This window comes from Triticum urartu, chromosome 1A, assembly GCF_056163025.1.
Source record: "Triticum urartu cultivar PI428250 chromosome 1A, HENAU_Tu73, whole genome shotgun sequence".
Classification (NCBI taxonomy): domain Eukaryota; kingdom Viridiplantae; phylum Streptophyta; class Magnoliopsida; order Poales; family Poaceae; genus Triticum; species Triticum urartu.
Window position 1 is genome coordinate 523,923,773 of NC_141873.1, and position 24,633 is coordinate 523,948,405.

The 24,633-nt window shown below is 43.7% G+C and overlaps 1 long non-coding RNA gene across 1 annotated transcript; it reads left to right on the plus strand.

Moving 5' to 3' along the window:
• Positions 1-342: 342 nt before the first annotated feature.
• On the plus strand, positions 343-1,488 carry LOC147992190 (uncharacterized). Its single transcript, XR_015615162.1, has 2 exons — positions 343-653; positions 1,276-1,488. It is a non-coding gene; the product is annotated as an uncharacterized LOC147992190 (long non-coding RNA).
• Positions 1,489-24,633: the final 23,145 nt, after the last annotated feature.

Consider the following 24,633-nt stretch of genomic DNA (forward strand, 5'->3'; position numbering starts at 1 on the left):
TTATTATCTTGCCTAGCCTTGTACTGATATGTATTGTTTGATGCTAATGACCCAAGTTAGTGCATGATGTTAAGGATAACCAGAGAACACTTGCCTAAGTTTATAAGGTATGACATGTGACAGCCCTAGCCTGCTAGCCTCGCAGTCGTAGCTTCACAAGCAACCCAGCATCCTCTCATCTTTCCTCAACCTATACATCTTTTATTCTTCAGATTTTTCTTCCATTAAGCTACCGGTCTGATGGATGGTGCTTGCTGGCTTGCTGCTCTTTGAATGCTTGTGCTGCTGTACCGTGCTTCTCTAGTTGTTTGAATGCTTTTGTTGCTAGCCTGCTGGGCTGCTACTAGCTTGAATAAGTGTGCACTTGTGCTGCTGATTTAATGCTTATGCTCACGCTGCTATTGATTAATTGAACAGAACCAACTCCAACAAGTGATAAGTACATGTTAATTATTATTAGCTTCAAAATTTGATCGATGCCTTCTTGCAATAACAATAAGCATGAGAATTTTTTGGTAGTTTCTATGCCACTTTTCTACTCTGATATTTTCTTGTGTGCTATACCAGAATTTATAATTTCCTGAGCAATGCACATGGACGATATCTGGAGCGGTCAAGAGGATGAGCTGATTTTTGAAAAAAAGTTTGAAGAGGTATCTACTGCCCTTTTGTTTTGGTGCTCATTCTTCTTAAACTGCTGATGCTTGAGGTGGTATTAGTGTTGTTGAACTGATAGCCTTGTTATGAGCTTTTGATGTGAACCTGCAATGCAGGATGTACTGCAGGTGCATGTCCTTGTGGTACTATGAGATTTATTGGCTGTTTGGAGATGTACTGATATTGTGCCATGTATTTTATTATCTATATGATTACACATCAGTTTTACTATCAAAATATGAACTGTAGCAGTCACTATATTGGGTCGCTCTTCGGGTCACTTCTGGATGGTCTTGGTTAGAGTCTTGTTTAGAGTCTGGGTTGGCAAACATGAATAGTTTTACTTATTCTGTCTTCTATGAAAAGCACCTATCGTATGTCTCAGAGACAAACTTGTAAATCATGCTTTCGATAACATCATGCTCTGACACCTTGCTCTTTCCGAGCTTTTCCTAAGATGTGTACGTATGTGTCCTGCATAATAAGTGCTTGTTCATGTTTGGTTTTCTCTAAACTTTGTTTGTATGATTGAGGGCAAATTTACTTGGTTCTTTTCTCTAAACTGTGCTTGGAACATTCGTTTTTATGATCTAAAATTGCCTTCCTGTGATGATGCAGGTGCCCAGTTTGTGCTTGCTACCGAAGGAGCTCCATGTTGAAGAAGATTGAAGACACTTGTAGAGCTACAGGGTTAACACTAGGGAACCGTATCACGTGTAGAGCTTGTAGAGCTTGTATATGTTAGAGCTTATTATGTGTAGAGCTTGTAAAGTATATGTTATTTGTACAATAGGAGCTCTGTACTGAATCTGGCTGATAATATTTGGAGTATTATGTGTGTGTTTTGTTTGTGCCAATTTAAATACTGGTTATTTATTTACTGTTAAATTCAAATATGAAGAATATGAACTTGCTAGCTGGGACCCACGTAACTGAACCTGACATCTGGGACCCATTTGACTAGTGGACCTTTTTTATATTACAAAAAACCTAAAACTTTCTAGCGGAAAAGGCCACGGCCCAAAAATGAGAAGGCTTAATTGTTGGGCTTGGCCCATCTACCTAGCCAAAATTAATATGAGAAAAAAACACAAATAGGTCGAATTGTTGGGCTAGGCCCATGTAGAAAATTGAATTGGACTGGGCTGAATCTTGTGCCACGTCAGATTGCCACGCTGGATGCCTACGTGGCCTGGGGAGGTTGCTAGTGACCAAAATGCCACAGTAGACGTATTTTGGTCATAAACGTCTTCGACCATTCCAGAAGAAAGGTCGCTATAGTCAGTTTATGACCGCCAGCTTTTGACCTTCTGTTTTTGGTCACAAAAAGGTCGCAAATGAAAAACCATGACCTTTCAGTGACCAATAGTGGTGGTCACAAGTTGACATATTTCTTGTAGCTAATAGATCGGATACCCTAGGACCCCTTAGTCCAGGACTCCCTCAGTAGCCCCTGAACCAGGCTTCAATGACGATGTGTCCGGTGCGCAGATTGTCTTCAGCATTGCAAGGCGGGTTCTACTTTCCGAATACTCCAGGATAGTCTTCGGATGAAATGAAGGTGTCCAGATCTGCAACACAAGTACCACACACAACCGCAAGGAATATAGTATTTCACAAGTCCCATCTGCTGACAACTTTTTGCAAGATGACATCACGTCTGTTCAGTCACTATATCGAACCGTTTTTGTCCGTTGTTCCGCGCTTCAAGATGTGGTTTCCATTGGCACGTCTTGTCAAAGCAGAGATCGTGTCCCCTTATTGCGGGATTTTCATCAATGCGGGCGTGGGTAACCCAACTGTGCCATTTACGCAGCCCTTGGGAATAGGCGAGTTTTAGGGCGAGTGGGAGGCGTTCGATATTCACTACCTCTATATGGGGATAAGGATTCCCCTTCTTCTCCCACGCCTTCTCTCTTCCTCTGCCCTTCAACTCTCGAGCTCCAGAGCCCAAGTTCTCATCTTCTTCCCACTCGGGCAAGCACTCAACCATGTCCGGATCCGGAGGTCAAGGCAAGTGGATGGTCTCCTCCGTCAAGGAGAAGGACATTACTGAGCTTCGGGTGGCCGGGAACCTGGCGAAGGAAATCGCCCACGGTCTTCCAGCCCAGGGGCAAGTCGTCCCCACACCGAAGCCCAATGAGAGGGTGGTATTCATCCCCCATTTCTTCCGCGGGCTAGGGTTTCCACTCCACCATTTTGTCCGCGGGCTAATGTACTATTACGGGATAGACTTCCATGATCTATCCCCGAACTCTTTCCTCAACATCTCGGCGTTCATCGTCGTGTGTGAGGCCTTCCTCCGCATTCATCCCCGCTTCGGGCTGTGGCTCAAGGTCTTCAACGTGAAGCCAAAAGTGGTGGATGGCCAGCACGCAGAGTGCGGAGGCGCCATGGTGAGCAAGCTGACCAATGTCTCCTGGACAAAAGGCACTTTCGTGGAGACTGTAAAGGAATGGCAGAAACAGTGGTTCTACATCATAGAACCCTGCGGCGCCACCTGGGCCGCAGCTGCCAAATTCAACTCCGGCGCTCCCATGCAAATCACCTCGTGGGTCGAGAAGAGCCTGAACTGGTGTTCGCCAGATGAGATGATAGCGCTGCAGACACGTGTTCAAAGCATGGTGGACAAAGATGTCAAACTTGTCGATATAATCCAGTTGATGCTAGTTCGCCGGATTCTCCTGTGCCAAAGCCGAAGCCTCCCTCTATGGGAGTCCAATCCGAAGAAGCACCATACCCTGAAGAGGCTCTTTGAAACCACTCACGAAGACGCCTGGAAGTTGCTCTTCAAGGGCAATGAGACACCACCGGCCACAGATTCATACCGCGGGCATGACATTAACCACCTCGCCAACGAGGAATGTTATTTTTAACGCATCCCCTACTTGCTTGTTTCAAGGATGATATATAAGCTTTTATTATTGTTGCTTCTTCAGGACTGGATGGAGAGGGCGAAGCGGATCCAATGTCTGGCTCCGCTGCCTAAAGAACCAGTCATCCCGCGTTTAGCAAAGATGCTGGTGCCAGCGCCCTATACGGCGCCGGCGAAGAAGGCCAAGGGGGTCGGGAGTGGCCCCCGGTGCAAGGGCACTTCGGACGCGACGTCCCAAGACAAGACCCGCTCCTCCGCCACCAAAGACGACGATGATGAGGAGGAACGCGATTCTCCCCCTGATGGGGGGAGGAAGAAGAGGGCGGCCTCTACAATTCTGGAGGCGGAGGCGCCCAAGAAGGGGAAAGACACTCTCGAGGGCAGCTTCGCGTGGGACGTCGACAGCAGTCCGGACCGGCGCCCCCGGAACAAGCCCCTAGTCGCATCGTGAGTGCTAAGAACCCGTACGCGTCCATTTATCTGGCTTTTCCACCTTATGGTATTTTATATGATTTAATCATGTTATTGCAGTCCGGCCCACGACAACTTCCAGCGATCCTCATCAAGGGGCTCATTGGACTCAAAGGAGATGGCCAGCGAGACACCGCGGGCCGCTTACTCTCCCAAGGCCAAGGGAGATGATGAGGGGCTGTCCCAAAGGACCTTCCTAGGCCAGGGAGAGGTTCGGGAGGCCATCGAGGCAGCGCCGGAGGGCGATACCTCGGCCGCTGGACACATGGGGGAACAGTCCCCCATGGAGATTGACAATGGGGGTGTGCTCAATTCGGGCCCTCTCTGAGCACGGATCCGAAGACCCATACAGCCCCGGAGTCCGACAAGCAGCCTCCATCAAGAGAAGGAGGTGCGCCCATCCCACCGGCGACCTCTGTCCAACCAGAGGCGCCGGATAATCTATTGGAAGTGCTACGAGGCGCTTCGATTGTGGAAGACCAACGTATCCTTATGGGTATGGTGATTGACAAGGTTCAGTCCATTAAGAGCAGACTGGTCGAAGCCTACAGCGGCCTGCTGACAGGTTTTGTGGTAAGTAGCGTTTAAGCGAGAAAATCCCAATATAGACAGTAGCCCCTGAGACACTGTCTGGTGTTCGGAAAGAGAAGCCGGACAGAGGATCAATGAAATTTCGTAGGAAACTAACTAAAATGTGTCTGATGTGAATAAGCAGGCTTCGCTGCTGGCCGTGACCTCTCACACTACCGAAGTCTCTGGACTAAAGCAGAGACTGGAGCGGGCCGAGGACGAATTCGGCCAAGCGAGGAAGCAGCCGGAAGACCAGCAAGGTATGCAATGGCTCGCTATATATTCGGAAAGAGTAAATGATGTATACTGACCGTAGTGTCATTATATGTGTAGGGGCGACGACCGAGGTCGAGGCCCTGAAAAAGGCCCTGGCCGAAGCCGAGGGGAAAGCTATCAAGGAGCAATCCGCTCGCAAGAAGCTGAAGGCCAGGCTGAACGAGGTTCAGCAAGAGCTCTAGGACGCGGTGAAGAAGTACGAGACCCTGGAGGGCGATGTTTCGGCTTGAGAGACCGAACTCTCCGAGGCTCGTCAAAGCGCGGAAGCGGCCCAGGTTGAAGCCCAGGGTGCCCTCTAGGAGATCCAAGAGGCTAGGAAGATCGCGGCGGGTAAGGCGTTTAGTATGCAAAGCAAGTATATGAAGAAGAAGTATTTCTTACTAACCCGGATTCGGAGTTCTCCAGGAGCCTTCGCAGATCTGCCGTGCAGTGTGTCCGATGACGTGGAGTTCTTCCGAGCTGAAGAAGGGAGCTCCATGGAGAAATTGTTCTGGTCGCAGTGTCTTGCGCCAGAGCATCCCGTGCCCTTCACCGATCAGTTGAAACAGCTGGTGGAGCTGCATAGGGTGGCCGAACTAGCCATGAAGGATTTGATAATCCGGTTGTGGCCTGCCGAAGCTATGCCCGGCAGCTACTTCAGGCTTGTGAAGCGGCTGGTGAACGCCTGTCCTCGGTTGGACGCTGTCAAGCAATCAGCCTGTATTGAAGGTGCGCGCATGGCCTTCGCTCCCTGTAAGATGTGGTGGGCGAAGATGGACGCCGTCGAGCTGACCAAGGGGCCGCCACAGGGCAAGGAGCACCGCACACCTGAGCGCTATTTTGCAGATGTCCTAGAGGGGTCGCGCATTGTAGCAACGCAATATGCGCAAGACATTATTTTTGAATGAATACAATCATGTTGTCTTTGCCCTGTATGATGAAACAAAGTCTTTATGTAATATAATGCTTTAAAAAATTTCTCCTCCTGTGCGGCAGTTTTATGTGAAATCTGAGAGTTTGCTAGTCGTTGGCTTCTGCCCCCACGTAGGAAATAAGGGGGTGTTCGGGATGTAATCTAAACACTCTTGATCCAATTGTTTGGTCCTTGAAGGAGGTGTTTAGCGCGACGAACCAAGCAATCGGACTATGCGGCTTTAGCACTCTCACTTAGCCATAGGAGTTCGACAATAGAAATATATGCGCAGCCCCTAGTATCCATACTAGGATGCTATAAACACTTGATCAGGTAAGTACCAATCCCTCATGTAATGCGGAAAAAATCTCTAAGGATTTGAGACCTCCGAAGAGCTGACCGGCTCTCGCCGCATCATGACAGTCAGTTTTCGGCTTTCTCTACTGAGGTGCTCACTTGGGTAAACCAAGGCACAATCACAGTAGTTCTCCCTTTACAACCCTAGCCGATATAGGGGAGCGTAAGGTAGCAAACACAGGAGCCGGGCAAACCAACTATTGACCAAAGACATGATTCGGAGCCAATGCATATAGTGCTAAATTCAGGGTGCCGAACTATACTGTAAAAGTCTTCGGACTTTTGTTGCCGTGTTGTGGGGCGCTATGAAGCCCCTGGCAAATTGAAACACACCGGAGTGTATAGGTGTTATCTGATAGAATTACCAGAAAGGAAAAGGCAAAAAGAAAGAAAAGGAAGAACCAGTGGTAAGCTAGAGCCGTGAAAATTTGGGCCGCAAACTATTTATGTTATAATTTCATTGGTGTGTTAACGCGCATTTATACAAGTAATACAGTAAGCAGAAAGGCTATTTACTATGCCTTCACCAAGAGAGAGCTGTGTATGGGTCCTGAAGATAGGTAAAGGGATCATTGAAGAGGCCACCTAAGAGTTTTCCAGTACGTCCATGCTTCTTATTGTCTTGGTGTTTTTTATCCTTCGAAAAGAATCGATGGTCAAGCCGCCAGGAAAGGCCTGTAAAAAAGGAAAAACAAAAGAAAAAAGGGAATAGTAAAAGTATGAGTGTCCGGGGTGGTCGAGCCATATTGCGGATCAAAAACTGATTATGCCTCCATCCGGGTCCATGGTATTTTTAGTGCGTAATTATGTACGTGCGGTACGATGGCCGCCACTTGGTCAGGACGGGGACGGGGGCCAAATTGCTAGTCGAGCTCGTGACGAGCCGAGTTGTCCTTCTGTGGGATGGTTCAGACTCTATTGACAGTGTCCGAGGGATCGGCCGCCGAATTGAGGTTCTGCTTGACAAGGCCACCCTGTACCTCTGTCGCTAAGGCAGCGGTGTGCTCCTCGGTGTGGAGGGTGCGTTCTGTGTTTCCATTGACTATTATGACGCCGCGCAGTCCGGGCATCTTGAGCTTGAGATAAGCGTAGTGTGGCACCGCATTGAATCGAGTAAATGTGGTTCGTCCGAGCAGTGTGTGGTAGCCGCTGCGAAAGGGGACGACATCGAAGATTAAATCTTCACTTGGGAAGTTGTCCAGACACCCGAAGACAACCTCTAGAGTGATTGAGCCCGTGCAGCGGGCCTCTACGCCCGGTATGACTCCTTTAAAGGTAGTCTTTGTGGGCTTGATTCGCGATGGGTTAATGCCCATTTTGCGCATTGTATCCTGATAGAGCAAGTTGAGGCTACTGCCACCGTCCATCAGGACTCGCATCAGGTGGAACCCGTCAATTATTGGGTCCAGGACCAGTGCGACTGAACCGCCGTGATGGATACTGGTCGGATGATCCCGGTGATCAAAAGTGATCGGGCATGACGACCATGGATTAAATTTTGAGGCGACTAGCTCTATCGCGTAAACGTCCCTGAGCGCGCGCTTGCGCTCCCTCTTGGGGATGTGGGTAGCGTATATCATGTTCACCGTTTTGACCTGAGGAGGGAACTTCTTCTGTCCCCCTGTGTTCAGCGGCCGAGGCTCCTCCTCGTCGTCTTCGCTTTGCGATCCCTTATCCTTGTTTTCGCATTTAACTTGCCAGCTTGTTTAAAACCCAACAATCTCTGTTGGTATGATTGCGTGGTTTGTCTGGGGTGCCATGAATCTGGCAGATCCAGGCTAGATTGGCCTGAATTGTTCTTTTTGAATGGCATCTTCCGCTGACCAGGCTTAGAGCCACTGAATCCGGCATTGACCGTTGTATCCTATGTGTTGTCATTGTTATTTCGATGCTTGTACCTGTTGCGTCGAGACTTGTCATTGCTATTTTTAGCTTCAGGGGTGCCGGCGTCGCTTGCATTGTTTTTGCTATGGGCCAGCCAACTATCCTCGCTCGCGCAAAAGTGGGTCATGAGTGTCGTGAGGGCCTCCATGGAATTTGGCTTCTCTTGGCCGAGGTGGTGGGTGAGCCATTCGTCGCGGATGCTATGTTTAAAGGCCACTAGGGCTTCGACATCCGGACAGTCGACTATCTAGTTCTTTTTAGTTAGGAACCTGGTCCGTAATTTCCTGGTGGACTCTCCGGGCTATTGAACTATATGGCTTAAGTCATCAGCGTCTGGAGGTCAAACGTATGTACCTTGGAAGTTATCAAGGAATGCTTCTTCCAAGTCCTCCCAACTGCCGATGGAGTTTTTGGGCAGGCTGTTCAACTAGTGTCATGCTGGTCCTTTGAGTTTTAGGAGGGAGGTATTTAATGGCATGAAGGTCATCACCGCGGGCCATATGAATGTGGAGAATGAAGTCTTCGATCCATACCGCAGGGTCTGTGGTGCCATCATATGATTCTATATTCACGGGTTTGAACCCTTCTGGGAATTCATGTTCCATGACTTTGTCGGTGAAGCAATGAGGGTGTGCGGCGCCTCTATATCGGGTCGTATCACGACGTAGCTCTGATGGAGTCCGTCTACGGCTTTCGGCCCGCGCATGACTATGTTTGTCATGTCTGAATAGATGCCCGTCGTCGCGTGTCGGGGCACGTCCTCGCGATCCGTAGATCGATCTGGTATATCCTGCTTTATTGTTCAGGTCATGTCGAAGGTCATATGTATGACCATGAGCTGATTTACCTCTGCCTTTGCGATGAGGCGGGGCGGGCTGGTGTTCAGCTTGAGTTGTCGCTTTGTCCCGACCACATGGTGGTTGGTCAGCCGCATTGCGCGATGGTGGTATGTGTTCCGGTGCCTCGTCGTCAAACTGAGGTAGTAATTTGCGCTTCGGGTAGCTTTTGGCCGGGCGCTTGAGGCCGTATTCTTCGGCTGCTAGGACGTCGGTCCATTTATCATTGAGCAGATCTTGATCAGCTTGAAGTTGCTGCTGCTTCTTTTTCAGGATCCTTGCAGTGGCTATTAGCTGGCGCTTGAAGCGCTCCTGCTCAAGAGGTTCCTCGGGCACGATGAAATCCTCGGTGCCGAGGCTCACCTCATACTCGGAGAACGGAAGATAATTACTGTCCTCCGAGTCCTCGTGTGTGGCCTGTTTACCAGGGCTAACCTGCCGATCTTCCCGTTCATCCTGTTTGGTAGCTGCGTCAATGGGGTCTTCGTTGTCTTCGGCACCTTCCGGAGTGTTATCTTCTCCTGTGCTGGTGTTGCTATTCTTACTGCGGCGTGACTTAGAGTGGCGTCGCTGACGCCGGCATTTCGATTGTATCTCAGGAGATTTATCCTCAACTGGATCTTCTTTGTCATCGCCGATGTTCTCCTTTGGTGCATCCACCATGTATACATCATATGAGGAAGTGGTCGTCCAGCGTCCGGTGAATGGCGGGTCCTGGGCCTCTTCTTCTCCGGCATCGTCATCCATACCGTCGATGTCGTCAGAGCCGTAATCGAGCATGTCAGTTAAGTCTTCGACAGTGGCTATAAAGTGGGTGGCGGGTGGGGAGCGAAATTCCCTCTCATCGGCTTCTAGTTCGAACCGGATATAGTTCGGCTGTGAATCCCCCGCTAAGGATAGATTTTTTAATGAATTCAGCACATCACCCAAGGGTGAGTGCCGGAAGATGTCCGCGGTGCCAAATTCGGCGATCGATAACCGATCATGCTCGACATGCGCGGATGCGCATAGTTCGGAACTTATAACCGGAAACGAGTCCGTAGCTCCGGAGATACAGATGTTACTTGAAGTTAAGTCTGTGTGCGGCTCCAACGTCGTGGAGTCTGCGGCCTCCATGGCGGGGCTGAGCTTCCTGTCCTCGGATGGCACGACCTACTCTGGATCTAAGGCCCGAGCAGTTTCAGGTGCGATTTCGGTATGGCCCGATGACAGATCTACGTCATGTTCATCGTGGTGGCTGCGAGCGGCTGCCGTGGTCTCGAATCCATTGAAGATCAAGTCTCCATGCATATCCGCGACGTAGTTTAGGCTTCCAAATCTGACCTGGTGGCCAGGGGCGTAGCTTTCGATCTACTCCAGATGGCCAAGCGAGTTGGCCCACAGTGTGAAGCCGCCGAACACGAAGATCTGTCCGGGAAGGAAGACTTCCCCTACGACAACATCGTTGTGGATGACTGAAGGAGCCATCAAACCTTTTGAGGACAGCACGATGGAACTCTCAATGAAAGCACCAATGTCGGTGTCAAAACCGGCGGATCTCGGGTAGGGGGTCCCGAACTGCGCGTCTAGGATCAATGGTAACACGAGACGGGGGACACAATGTTTTACCCAGGTTCGGGCCCTCTCTATGGAGGTAATACCCTACGTCTTGCTTGATTGATCTTGATGGATATGAGTATTAGAAGAGTTGATCTACCACAAGATCGTAACGGCTAAACCTTAAGAGTCTAACCCGGCTATGATTATTCGGGATTCGGCCTATCTACGGACCAAGCCCTCCAGTTTATATAGACACGGGAGGGATCTAGGGTTGCACAAGGTCAGTTACAGACAAAGGAATCTTCATAGTTAGTCGCCAAGCTTGCCTTCCACGCCAAGGAGAGTCCTATTCGGACACGGGTAGAGTCTTCGGTCTTTGTATCCTTACGACCCATTAGTCCAGCCCATATCCAATAGATCGGACACCCGAGGACCCCTTAGTCCAGGACTCCCTCACTCCCCCCTAGGGCACGCCCCATGCCTTGCCGCTTCCCCGTGGACCCCCCTGATGTGAAATCGATGCCAAAAATTCTAATAAATAGAGAAACTTCTAGAAAGAAACCTAGATCGCGAGTTTCGCCGCCGCAAGCCTCTATAGCCACAAAAAACCAATCGGGAGCCCATTTCGGCACCCTGCCGGGGGAAACCATCACCGGTGGCCATCTTCATCATCCCGGCGGTCTCCATGACGAGGAGGGAGTAGTTCACCCTCGGGGCTGAGGGTATGTACCAGTAGCTATGTGTTTGATCTCTCTCTCTCTCTCTCGTGTTCTTGATATAGCACGATCTTGATGTACTGCGAGTTTTGTTGTTATAGTTGGATCATATGGTGTCCCCCCTGTTGATGGTATAATTTGGCTAGTTAATATATGATGTTCCAAATTGATTCAATGATTTATCAACCTGATCAGTTGATGCATTTTTAAGTATTACAACAGGAATTTTCATGGACAACAAAGATGCAAGTTCTAAGAAGGATCGGATGCTAAGCTGAACTATGGGTGTGGAGTGCATGGTCTATATATCTACTAGCATCAACTACAAGGAGTAATCAACACTACTAGCAACCCACAGGTACCAATCTAAGGTTTGGATACAAAGATTGGATACAAGAGATGAACTAGGGTTTAAGATGAGATGGTGCTGGTGAAGATGTTGATGGAGATTGACCCCCTCCCGATGAGAGGATCATTGGTGATGACGATGGTGATGATTTCCCCCTCCCGGAGGGAAGTTTCCCTGGCAGAACAGCTCTGCCGGAGCCCTAGATTGGTTCCACCAAGGTTCCTCCTCGTGGCGCAGAGTTTCTTCCCCAAAGCTTGCTTATTATTTTTTCTCGGACGAAAGACCTCATATAGCAGAAGATGGGCATCGGAGGGCCACCAGGGAGCCCACGAGGCAGGGGGCGCGCCCCCTACCCTCGTGGCCAGGGTGTGGCCCCCCTCTGGAACTTCTTTCGCCCAATTTTTTTTATATATTCTGGAAATAACTTCCGTGAAGTTTCAGGACTTTTGGATCTGTGCAGAATAGGTCTCTAATGTTTGCTCCTTTTCTAGCCCAGAATCCCAGTTGCCGGCATTCTCCCTCTTCATGTAAACCTTGTAAAATAAGAGAGAATAGGCATAAGTATTGTGACATAATGTGTTATAACAGCCCATAATGCAATAAATATCTATATAAGAGCATGATGCAAAATGGACGTATCAACTCCCCCAAGCTTAGACATCGCTTGTCCTCAAGCGAAAGCTGAAATCGAAAAATATGTCCACATGTTTGGAGATAGAGGTGTCGATAAAAATAAAATACAGACATGAGGGCATCATGATCATTCTTAGAATAGCAACATATATATATATATATATATTGTCATATGATCTCTTATGCTAAAGTAATAATTCAATCACAATTTCAAGTATGAATCATAAACTTCATTGAGAACCAACAAACTCTAATCTCAGTCATTGAGGCAATTGCAATTTATCATAACATAGGAAAGAGTCAATATAAGAGCTTTCCAACAAGTCCACATACTCAACTATCATTTAGTATTTCACAATTGCTGACACTCACACGATGTTTATGGTTGTGAAGTTTTAATCAGACACAGAGAAAGATAGGGGCTTATAGTTTTGCCTCCCAACGTTTTACCACAAGGGTAATGTCAACAATAATAGTTCATGAAAACTCACATCCAATTAGCTATATATATATATCTGGATCTTTTCAACACATTGTGCTTGCCAAAGGATAAAATGTAAAAGAGAAAGGTGAATATCACCATGACTCTTTGCATGAAGTATAAGACAAGAATAAAAGATAGGCCCTTCGCAGAGGGAAGCAGAGGTTGTCATGCGCTTTTATAGTTGGATGCACGAAGTCTTAATGCAAAAGAATGTCACTTTATATTGCCACTTGTGATATGGACCTTTATTATGCAGTCCATCGCTTTTATTTATTCAATATCACAAGATCATATAAAGCTTATTTTCTCCACACTAATAAGTCATACATATTTAGAGAGCTATTTTTATTGCTTGCACCGATGACAACTTACTTGAAGGATCTTACTCAATCCATAGGTAGATATGGTGGACTCTCATGGCAAAACTGGGTTTAGGGATATTTGGAAGCACAAGTAGTATCTCTACTTGGTGCAAAGAAATTGGCCACCATGAGAGGGAAAGGCAAGCTCAACATGTTGGATAATCCATGACAATATAATTTATCTTAGATGTAAGAAAACATAACCCATTATGTTGTCTTCCTTGTCCAACGTCAACTCTTTAGCATGTCATATTTTAATGAGTTCTCGCAATCATAAAAGATGTCCAAGACAGTATATTTATATGTGAACATCTCTTTCTTTATTACTTCCTATTAATTGCAACGATGACCAAAACTATGTTTGTCAACTCTCAACAACTTTTATTCATCATACTCTTTATATGTGAGCTCATTAATCTTCATAAGATCCATATGATCTCTTTATTACTTTTTATTTCTTCTCTTTTATTTTATTCCCTCAAGATCATAGCAAAATAATCAAGCCCTTGACTCAACACTAATCTTTATTATATAGCTCACGGAGTCGATTACATAGGAAGATCATAAAGCAAAGCTCACAACTAGATCATACTAAAACTTTATTCTACTAGATCAAGATATTATCAAAAGGATCGAACTAATAAAAACGGTAAAGATAAAAGTGATGGTGATACGATACCAGGGCAATCCCCCAAGCTTGGCAGTTGCCAAGGGGAGTTCCCGTACCCGATGCTCAGTTCTTCTTTGTTGATGAAGAAGGTGATGGTTTTGTTGATGGAGTAGGCTTCTTCCTTAATTTGCGCTTGAGGAAAGAATTTTGATCCCTCAGGTCATCGATTTCCTGCTCCAGGCTTAGTATCCTTTTGCATAATTCCTGCTTCTTTTCCTGCAAGAGGCGAAAAGGGATAAACTCGATCTTAGGTTTCTTTGCTCTATCCGGGAGGCTTGACTTTTTGAACTGCACATTGCTACCTCTTGAGCACTTGCGTTGGTTTTCCCTTGAAGAGGAAAGGGTGATGCAGCAAAGTAGCGCAAGTATTTCCCTCAGTTTTTGAGAACCAAGGTATCAATCCAGTAGGAGGCCACGCACGAGTCCCTCGCACCTACACAAACAAATAAATCCCCGCAACCAATGTGATAAGGGGTTGTCAATCCCTACACCGTCACTTACGAGAGTGAGATCTGATAGATATGATAAGATAATATTTTTGGTATTTTTATGATAAAGATGCAAAGTAAAATAAAAGCAAGGAAATAAATAAGTATTGGAAGATTAATATGATAGAAGATAGACCCGGGGGCCATAGGTTTCACTAGTGGCTTCTCTCGAGAGCATAAGTATTCACGGTGGGTATACAAACTACTGTTGAGCTATTGACAGAATTGAGCATACTTATGAGAATATCTAGGTATGATCATGTATATAGGAATCACGTCCGAGACAAGTAGACCAACTCCTGCCTGCATCTACTACTATTACTCCACACATCGACCGCTATCCAGCATGCATCTAGAGTATTAAGTTCAAGAGAATAGAGTAACGCTTTAAGCAAGATGACATGATGTAGAGGGATAAACTCATGCAATATTATGAAAACCCCATCTTGTTATCCTCGATGGCAACAATACAATACGTGCCTTGCTGCCCCTACTGTCATTGGGAAAGGACACCGCAAGATTGAACCCAAAGCTAAGCACTTCTCCCATTGCAAGAAAGATCACTCTAGTAGGCCAAACCAAACTGATAATTCGAAGAGACTTGCAAAGATAACCAATCATACATAAAAGAATTCAGAGAAGATTCAAATATTGTTCATAGATAAACTTGATCATAGACCCACAATTCATCGGTCTCAACAAACACACCGCAAAAGAAGATTACATCGAATAGATCTCCACAAGAGAGGGGTAGAACTTTGTATTGAGATCCAAAAAGAGAGAAGAAACCATCTAGATAATAACTATGGACCCGTAGGTCTGAGGTAAACTACTCACACTTCATCAGAGGGGCTATAGTGTTGATTTAGAAGCCCTCCGTGATCGATGCCCCCTCCGGCGGAGCTCCAGAACAGGCCCCAAGATGGGATATCGTGGATACAGAAAGTTACGGCGGTGGAATTAGGGTTTTTGGCTCCGTATCTGGTAGTTTGGGGGTACGTAGATATATATAGGAGGAAGGAGTATGCCGGTGGAGCAACAGGGGGCCCACGAGGGTGGAGGGCGCGCCTGGGGGGGGTAGACGCGCCCCCCTACCTCGTGGCCTCCTGATTGATGTCTTGACCTAGGGTCTAAGTCCTCTGGATCATGTTCGTTCCGAAAATCACGTTCCCGAAGGTTTCATTCTGTTTGGACTCCGTTTGATATTCTTTTTCTGCGAAACCCTAAAATAGGCAAAAAAAATGGCAATTCTAGGTTGGGCCTCCGTTAGTAGGTTAGTCCCAAAAATAATATAAAAGTGTATAATAAAGCCCAATAATGTCCAAAACAGAATATAATATAGCATGGAACAATCAAAAATTATAGATACGTTGGAGACGTATCAAGCATCCCCAAGCTTAATTCCTGCTTGTCCTTGAGTAGGTAAATGATAAAAACAGAATTTTTGATGTGGAATGCTACTTGGCATATTTTCAATGTAATTCTTCTTAATTGTGGTGTGAATATTCAGATCCGAAAGATTCAAGATAAAAGTTCAATATTGACATAAAAATAATGATACTTCAAGCATACTAACTAAGCAATTATGTCCTCTCAAAATAACATGGCCAAAGAAAGTTCATCCCTACAAAATCATATAGTTTAGTCATGCTTCATTTCCGTCACACAAGAATGCTCTCATCATGCACAACCCCGATGACAAGACAAGCAATTGTTTCATACTTTAGTAATCTCAAACTTTTTCAACCTTCGCGCAATATATGAGCGTGAGCCATGGATATAGCACTATGGGTGGAATAGAATAATGATGGGGGTTATGTGGAGAAGACAAAAAGGGAGAAAGTATCACATCAACGAGGCTAATCAATGAGCTATGGAGATGCCCATCAATTGATGTTAATGCAAGGAGTAGGGATTGCCATGCAACAGATGCACTAGAGCTATAAATATATGAAAGCTCAACAAAATAAACTAAGTGGGTGTGCATCCAACTTGCTTGCTCACGAAGACCTAGGGCATTTGAGGAAGCCCATTGTTGGAATATACAAGCCAAGTTCTATAATGAAAAGTTCCCACTAGTATATGAAAGTGACAAAACAAAAGACTCTCTATCATGAAGATTATGGTGCTACTTTGAAGCACAAGCGTGGTAAAAAGGATAGTAACATTGTCCCTTCTCTCTTTTTCTCTCATTTTTTTGGGGCCTTATCTTTTTTTATGGCCTTTCTCTTTTTTTTCCTCACTTGGGACAATGTTCTAGAAAATGATGATCATAACACTTCTATTAATTTACAGCTCAATGATTACAACTCGATACTAGAACAAAGTATGACTCTATATGAATGCCTCCGGCGGTGTACCGGGATATGCAATGAACCAAGAGTGACATGTATGAAAGGATTATGAATGGTGTCTTTGCCACAAATACTATGTCAACTTACATGATCATGCAAAGCAATATGACAATGATGAACGTGTCATGATAAACGGAATGGTGGAAAGTTGCATGGCAATATATCTCGGAATGGCTATGGAAATGCCATAATAGGTAGGTATGGTGGCTGTTTTGAGGAAGATATAAGGACGTTTATGTGTGAAAGAGTGTATCATATCACGGGGTTTGGATGCACCGGCGAAGTTTGCACCAACTCTCAATGTGAGAAAGGGCAATGCACGGTACCGAAGAGGCTAGCAATGATGGAAGGGTGAGAGTGCGTATAATCCATGGACTCAACATTAGTCATAAAGAACTCACATAATTATTGCAAAAATCTACAAGTCATCAAAAACCAAGCACTACGCGCATGCTCCTAGAGGGATAGATTGGTAGGAAAAGACCATCGCTCGTCCCTGACCGCCACTCATAAGGAGGACACTCCAAGAACACCTCATGTTTCAAATTTGTTACACAACGTTTACCATACGTGCATGCTACGGGACTTGCAAACTTCAACACAAGTATTTTTCAAATTCACAACTACTCAACTAGCACAACTTTGATATCACTACCTCCATGTCTCAAAACAATCATCAAGCATCAAACTTCTCTTAGTATTCAATACACTCATAAGAAAGTTTTTACTACTCTTGAATACCTAGCATATTAGAATTATTTAAGTAAATTACCATGCTATTTAAGACTCTCAAAATAATCTAAGTGAAGCATGAGAGAATAATAGTTTCTATAAAAAAACCACCACTGTGCTCTAAAAGATATAAGTGAAGTACTAGAGCAAAACTATATAACTCAAAAGATATAAGTGAAGCACATAGAGTATTCTAATAATTTCCGAATCATGTGTGTTTCTCTCAAAAGGTGTGTACAGCAAGGATGATTGTGGTAAACTAAAAAGCAAAGACTCAAATCATACAAGACATCCAAGCAAAACACATATCATGTGGTGAATAAAAATATAGCTCCAAGTAAAGTTACCGATGGAAGTAGACGAAAGAGGGGATGCCTTCCGGGGCATCCCCAAGCTTTGGCCTTTAGGTGTCCTTAGATTATCTTGGGGTGCCATGGGCATCCCCAAGCTTAGGCTCTTGAACTCCTTGTTCCATAATCCATCAAATCTTTCACCCAAAAACTTGAAAACTTCACAACACAAAACTTAAAGTAGAAAATCTCGTGAGCTCCGTTAGCGAAAGAAAACAAAACACCACTTCAAGGTACTGTAATGAACTAATTATTTATTTATATTGGTGTTAAACCTACTGTATTCCAACTTATCTATGGTTTATAAACTATTTTACTAGCCATAGATTCATCAAAATAAGCAAACAACACACGAAAAACAGAATCTGTCAAAAACAGAACAGTCTGTAGTAATCTGTAGCTAACGCAAGATCTGTAACCCCAAAAATTCTAAAATAAATTTATGGACGTAAGGAATTTATCTATTAATTATCTTAAAAAATAATTAACTAAATATCACCTTCCAAATAAAAATGGCAGCAATTCTCGTGAGCGCTAAAGTTTCTGTTTTTTACAGCAAAATTAAAAAGACTTTCCCCAAGTCTTCCCAACGGTTCTACTTGGCACAAACACTAACTAAACATAAAAAAACACAAACAAAACAGAGGCTAGATAAATTATTTATTACTAAACATGAGAAAAAAGCAAGGAATAAAAATAAAATTGGGTTGCCTCCCAACAAGCGCTATCGTTTAACGCCCCTAGCTTGGCATAAAAGCGAGGATAGATCTAGGTATTGCCATAATAGTAAGATAGATCATTAAAGCTCATTTCATATTCTCTATGTTCAGCAGCAAGTTTTATTTGAGGCAAGCAAAAGTAATCAAAAGGGCTAAATTTAATGGGACAAAAGTCCCCAAGATCAACTTTGGGAGGTATAGGTTCCTCTCTTGGCCCTCCGTATTGCACAACCAATTCATCATTGTAAGCATTCTTTTGACAGAACTTTGTGAGCCTATATTCAAGAGAATATCCTAGTTCATTATTTCAAATAGCCAAATTATCATTAAGTTCAGAAATTCTATAAACTAGAACATTGGTAGGAACCCTTTTTCTAAGATTTTCATTGAAAGCAACATAGTCTAGAGATTGAAAACGCATTATTTCTTCTTGGTAAAAAAGGATAGCCTCTATGGGAGGACGGCAAGCATCCACCCTATAATACGCAAAGATTTCTTTGGCCTCTTTTATTATGAATCTAAACTCATGAGCCAAAAAGATAGTAGCGGCACGCTTAACAGAAGAATGCTCAATATTAGAAAATTCTAGGAAAATCCTGTGTATGCAAGGGTGCATGTGCATAAATTGCCTTTCAAGTTCAACTACAAGCATGGCAATAGCGTCCGCAAGACTACTAGTTCTATGGAGGATAGAACTGCCCATAGAAGGCAAAGCACCGGCACAAGTAAAGAAATCTTGGATAACTCCTTTTACAATAATATTACTACTACCAATACGGAATTTTTTTTGTATGTAAGATAGGGGGTTCTTCAGCAGGAGCATCAGAATTTTTCATGATATTATTATTGTCCATATCGACAATAATTTCCCCAATTTCAAACATAACGGCAGAAAATGCAAGGGGTAAAAAAAGAGCCAAATAGAGAAAGAGAGGGAGAATAGAGAGAGAGAGGGCAAATAAAACGACAAGGGTGAAGTGGGGGAGAGGAAAACGAGAGGCTAATGGCAAATAATGTAATGCGGGAGATAAGGGTTTTATGATGGGTACTTGGTATGTTGACTTTTGCGTAAACCTCCCCGGCAACGGCACCAGAAATCCTTCTTGCTACCTCTTGAGCACTTGCATTGGTTTTCCCTTGAAGAGGAAAGGGTGATGCATCAAAGTAGCGTAACTATTTCCCTCAATTTTTGAGAACCAAGGTATCAATCCAGTAGGAGGCCACGCACGAGTCCCTCGCACCTACACAAACAAATAAATCCTCGCAACCAATGCGATAAGGGGTTGTCAATCCCTACACGGTCACTTACAAGAGTGAGATCTGATAGATATGATAAGATAATATTTTTGGTATTTTTATGATAAAGATGCAAAGTAAAATAAAAGGCAAGGAAATAAATAAGTATTGGAAGATTAATATGATAGAAGATAGACCCGGGGGGCATAGGTTTCACTAGTGGCTTCTCTCGAGAGCATAAGTATTCACGGTGGGTAGACAAATTACTGTTGAGCAATTGACAGAATTGAGCATAGTTATGAGAATATCTAGGTATGATCATGTATATAGGCATCACGTCCGAGACAAGTAGACCGGCTCCTGCCTGCATCTACTACTATTACTCCACACATCGATCGCTATCCAGCATGCATCTAGAGTATTAAGTTCAAGAGAACAGAGTAACGCTTTAAGCAAGATGACATGATGTAGAGGGGTAAACTCATGCAATATTATGAAAACCCCATCTTGTTATCCTCGATGGCAACAATAAAATACGTGCCTTGCTGCCCCTACTGTCACTGGGAAAGGACACGCAAGATTGAACCCAAAGCTAAGAACTTCTCCCATTGCAAGAAAGATCAATCTAGTAGGCCAAACCAAACTGATAATTCGAAGAGACTTGCAAAGATAACCAATCATACATAAAAGAATTTAGAGAAGATTCAAATATTGTTCATAGATAAACTTGATCATAACCCAAATTCATCGGTCTCAACAAACACACCGCAAAAGAAGATTACATCGAATAGATCTCCACAAGAGAGGGGAGAACTTTGTATTGAGATCCAAAAAGAGAGAAGAAGCCATCTAGCTAATAACTATGGACCCGTAGGTCTGAGGTAAACTACTCACACTTCATCGGAGGGGATATAGTGTTGATGTAGAAGCCCACCATGATCGATGCCCCCTCCGGTGAAGCTCCGGAACAAGCCCCAAGATGGGATCTCGTGGATACAGAAAGTTATGGCGGTGGAATTAGGGTTTTTGGCTCCGTATCTGGTAGTTTGGGGGTACGTAGATATATATAGGAGGAAGGAGTACGTCGGTGGAGCAATAGGGGGCCCACGAGGGTGGAGGGCGCGCCTAGGGGGTAGGCGCGCCCCCCTACCTCGTGGCCTCTTGGTTGATGTCTTGACGTAGGGTCTAAGTACTCTGGATCATGTTCGTTCCGAAAATCACGTTCCCGAAGGTTTCATTCCGTTTGGACTCCGTTTGATTTTTTTTCTGCGAAACCCTAAAATAGGCAAAAAAATAGCAATTCTGGGCTCGGCCTCCGGTTAGTAGGTTAGTCCCAAAAATAATATAAAAGTGTATAATAAATCCCAATAATGTCCAAAACAGAATATAATATAGCATGGAACAATCAAAAATTATAGATACGTTGGAGACGTATCACACATGCATGTCCCCGGATTGAGGTAATGGGACTTCATCTTCATCTGAGCTCGTCTCCTCCTTTCCCTTAGGTTCATAGTCCTCTTCTTCTTCCGTAGTCCAACCACAATGCTCTACATCCCCATAGACCTTGGGATCTGCAAGGTAATCAACCACATAGCTTTCTCCTTCCGAATCCTGGGATGACATGTTGCTCAAATCTGCAGCAGGACAGCTCGAAACAAATACAGGAGATATTTGCGTGATACGGTGATCAAAACCTTCGGGAGATTATATAATGATTTTTTACTGACTAAAAGAAGTATCGCACAAGAAAACGGAGTCCGTAGAGCACACGGGGTGCCCATGAGGCAGGGGGCGCGCCCTCCACCCTCGTAGAAGCATTGTGTCCTTTTCGGTCTGCTTCTTATTTTCTTATTTTTTATAAATTCCAAAACGGAGAAATATTTCCATTAGAACTATTTTGGATTCGGTTTACTTACCGTACCACGTACCCATTCCTTTTTGGAGTCTGAAATGTTCTGGAAAGTGTCCCTTATGTATTCCTCCGGGGTTACGGTTTCAATAATATTAGTTTCAACATTATGGGATTACCTGAGATATAATGTTTGATTCTTTGACTGCTCACCACCTTCGGATTTGTGCCTTCGAAGTTGTTGATTTTTATGGCACCGGAACGATAGACCTCCTCGATAATGTAAGGACCTTCCCATTTAGAGAGAAGTTTGCCTGCAAAAAATCTTAAACGAGAGTTGTATAACAATACATAATCACCTACATTGAACTCACATTTTGGTATCCTTTTATCATGACATCTTTTAACTTTTCTTTAAACAGCTTGGCATTTTCATAAGCCTGGGTTCTCCATTCATCAAGTGAGCTAATGTCAAAAAGCCTCTTCTCACCGGCAAGTTTGAAGTCATAGTTGAGCTCTTTAATAGCCCAATATGCCTTATGTTCTAATTCAAGAGGTAAGTGACATGCTTTACCATAAACCATTTTATACGGAGACATACCCATAGGATTTTTGTATGCGGTTCTATAAGCCCATAATGCATCATCAAGTTTCTTTGACCAATTCTTTCTAGATCTATTAACAGTCTTTTGCAAAATTAATTTAAGCTCTCTATTGCTAAGTTCTACTTGACCACTAGACTGTGGATGATATGGAGATCCAATTCTATGATTAACATCATACTTAGAAAGCATTTTACGAAAGGCACCATGAATAAAATGTGAACCACCATCAGTCATTAAATATCTAGGGACTCCAAACCTCGAAAAAATAACTTCTTTAAGCATCTTAATAGAGGTGTTATGATCAGCACTACTAGTTGGAATAGCTTCTACCCACTTAGTAACGTAATCAACAGCAACTAAAATATGTGTATACCCATTAGAGGAAGGAAACGGTCCCATATAATCGAAGCCCCAAACATCAAATGGTTCAATAACAAGTGAATAATTCATAGGCATTTCTTGACGTCTACTAATATTACCAATTCTTTGACATTCATCGCAAGACAAAACAAACTTATGGGCATCCTTGCAGAGAGTAGGCCAATAAAAACTGGATTGCAATACCTTGTGTGCAGTTCTATCTCCAGCATGGTGTCCTCCATAAGCCTCGGAGTGACATTTGCGTAAGATCTATTCCTGTTCATGCTCAGGTACACAACTTCTAATAACACCATCTACTCCTTTATAAAGATGTGGGTTATCCCAGAAGTAATGTCTTAAATCATAGAAGAACTTTTTCTTTTGCTGGTATGTGAAACTAGGTGGTATAAACTTAGCAACAATATAATTAGCATAATCAGCATACCATGGAGCAGTATGAGAAACATTTATGACAGCTAATTGTTCATCATAAAAGCTATCATCAATAGGTAGTGGGTCATCAAGAATATTCTCTAACCTAGACAAGTTATCTGCAGTGGGGTTCTCGGCTCCCTTTCTATCAATAATATGCAGATCAAATTCTTGTAGCAGGAGAACCCATATAATAAGCCTAGATTTAGCATCTTTCTTTTCCATAAGATATTTAATAGCAGCATGATAAGTGTGAATAGTTACTTTAGAATCAACAATATAAGGTCTGAACTTATCACAAGCAAATACAACTGCTAAGAATTCTTTTTCAGTAGTAGCATAATTTCTTTGGGCGTTGTCTAGAGTTTTACTAGCATATTGGATAACATTTAATTTCTTATCAACTCTTTGTCCTAGAGCAGCACCTACAGCATAATCACTAGCATCGCACAAAATTTCAAAGGGTAAATTCCAATCAGGTGGCTGAACAATAGGTGCAGAAATCAAGGCTTTCTTAAGTATTTCAAATGCTTCTACACAATCATCATCAAAGACAAAAGGGATATATTTTTGTAATAGATTAGTCAGAGGCCAAGAAATTTTTCAGAAGTCCTTAATGAACCTCCTATAAAAACCGGCATGACCTTTGATGTCCTTGGGACATGGCATCTTTTCAATAGCATCAACTTTAGCTTTATCAACTTCAACACCTCTTTCAGAAATTTTATGCCTCAATACAATACCTTCGTTAACCATAAAGTGGCACTTCTCCCAATTCAAGACAAGGTTAGTTTCTTCACATCTCTGCAAAACTCGATCAAGGTTGCTCAAGCAATCATCAAAAGAGGATCCATAAATAGAGAAATCATCCATGAAAACTTCATAGATCTTTTCACAAAAGTCAGAGAATATAGCCATCATGCATCTTTGAAAGGTAGCAGGTGCATTACATAAACCAAAAGGCATACGTCTATAAGCAAAGGTACCGAAAGGGTAAGTAAAAGTAGTCTTTTCATGATCATCAGCTGATATAGGTATCTGAGAGAAACCAAAATAACCATCTAGAAAGCAAAAGTGTGTGTGTTTAGATAATCTTTCTAGCATTTGATCAATGAAAGGCAAAGGGTAATGATCCTTTTTAGTAGCTTTATTTAATTTCCGGAAATCAATTACCATCCTATAACCTGTAATAATTCTTTGCGGAATCAATTCATCTTTATCATTAGGAACAACAGTAATACCTCCTTTCTTAGGGACACAATGGACAGGGCTTACCCACTGACTATCAGCAACGGGATAAATTATACCTGCCTCGAGGAGCTTTAATATTTCCTTTCTTACCACTTCTTTCATCTTAGGATTTAGCGTCGTTGGTGATCAATAACTGGTTTGGCATCTTTCTCCAAATTTATTTTGTGTTGACATAGAGTGGGACTAATGCCCTTAAGATCATCAAGAGTATATCCAATAGCAGCACGGTGCTTCTTCAGAGATTTCAATAATCTCTCTTCTTCATGCTCTGAAAGGTTAGCACTAATAATAACAGGATATATCTTCTTTTCATCAAGATAAGCATATTTAAGAGTATCAGGCAATGGTTTAAGCTCAAACACGGGATCACCCTTGGGTGGAGGAGGATCCCCTAGGATTTCAACTGGCAAGTTGTGTTTCAGAATAGGTCCCTATTTAAAGAATACTTCATCTATTTCCCTTCTTTCATTCATGAACATATCATTTTCATGGTCTAGCAAATATTGTTCTAAAGGGTTAGTAGGAGGCACAGTAATAGAAGCAAGACCAATAATTTCATCTTTACTAGGCAATTCTTTATCATGGGGTTGTCTACGAAATTTAGCAAAATTAAACTCATGAGACATATCCCCTAAACCAACAGAAACAATATCCTTACTGCAGTCTATCTTAGCATTAACAGT